Raw genomic sequence first — 1555 nt, 5'->3', positions numbered from 1 at the left:
CAAAGAAATGTTTGATTGAAAAAAGAATAGGTGGGCCATTAAAGTACCAACAGCTCTGATACTGACCTGTTGTCCTCTGAATATTGAAACACCTAGAGGAAAACTGTTATCTGATTAGTTACTGCCTTTCTGGAATGTTTCTGATTGGCCACGGACACACACCTCACACATAATTATTTCATTTGGAATCGACCCAAAGCAAGATGGGGCAGCATGTACATTGAATGACATCCTGATTTAAAAATGAATTCAAAGATTCAGCTTCATCTGATTTCAAAAGATAAATTTAGTATGGATAAATGCAGCAATAAGAATTGTGAACAACTTCTATGCACCAGGCACTAGTACATAGCAGGGATAGTTTTGTCTTCCATAACCTTACATTCTAACTGGTGCAACTGACACATCCACAGATAAATAACTCATCGCAATCATACAATTCCCCAAATATTTATCAAGTATCTGCTGTGTACAAGGGAACAGAATCAGTGTGGTGTAGATAAAGACAGAAATGAGAAACTGTTCCTACTTTCAAGGAGCTTACATTCTACTCAAGGATATTATACCTCAAAAGATGATAGCTAAGAAATAGAGATAGAAAAAAGGATACATATAGCTATAAATACAGATGTAGATTTAGATAAATGATGAGGTAATTACATGAATAAAATAATTATTAACTTATAACAGGCCTACCCAGAGGGGGAGCATGGAAAGAGTACAGAGGATGAGTTATGAGAGTTAAGGAAATTACTCTAGAAAAGTTAGGTAATAAATAGATAGAGAAAGGATTCAAGTAAAGATTCTCTGGATAAAAATAAAAACATTTTTCTTCTATACTGTTATCTTTTCAGGAGAGAGCAAGGTTTATATTTATTGTGGAACAAGCAGTATGGTTCTTGTTTTTTAAACATATTTTATTCAATTAAATTTTTTTTTAAAGCTGACTGCTGATTCAGGCTGAGTTTCAGCCATTCTATGCCTACTTAGAGAGTGCAATGTGTTTTAAGCATTTTTAAAGACAAAAGAGTATGAAGAGTTTCTTAAAATCCATTTATCAATGTAAATATCAGGGTGAATATCTGGTAGCTTGATGTCTATTGGGGAATGGGGTAGAATGAAGGTTGCTGGTAGGAAAAATGTTCATCACAACTTATTGTACTGCCTTGACATGCAGGTACAAAAATGTTTGTGTTTGGGGCCAGCTCTAACAGTCCTGCAGAAATAGCATTGTTAAATTTTCAAAGAAAAAAAATGCAGTTAGCTATCAACTCATGGCTTAATTTATGTTTTTCTTCATTGTTTAGATTTAAGAAAGTGTTAATAATGATAATTGAATTTAAATGTGTTTGCATAGATTTTTTTTCTTTCTGAATGCTCAAATACATATATGCAATTTTACTGTTGTAATGTTTTCTAATTATTGTTGAACTAAGCAGGAGTGAGGTAAAAGGCTCAGGAAATGAAGTCATTTCCAGACTGGAGACCTGTGCCTAGAGAATCATCATCATCATCATCATCATCATCATCATCATCATCATCATCATCATCATCA

Source organism: Vombatus ursinus, unplaced genomic scaffold, assembly GCF_900497805.2.
Source record: "Vombatus ursinus unplaced genomic scaffold, bare-nosed wombat genome assembly UNPS02014806.1, whole genome shotgun sequence".
Taxonomy (NCBI): Eukaryota; Metazoa; Chordata; class Mammalia; order Diprotodontia; family Vombatidae; genus Vombatus; species Vombatus ursinus.
The sequence above is the reverse complement of the archived record's forward strand: the minus strand, read 5'-3'. Positions refer to the sequence as shown.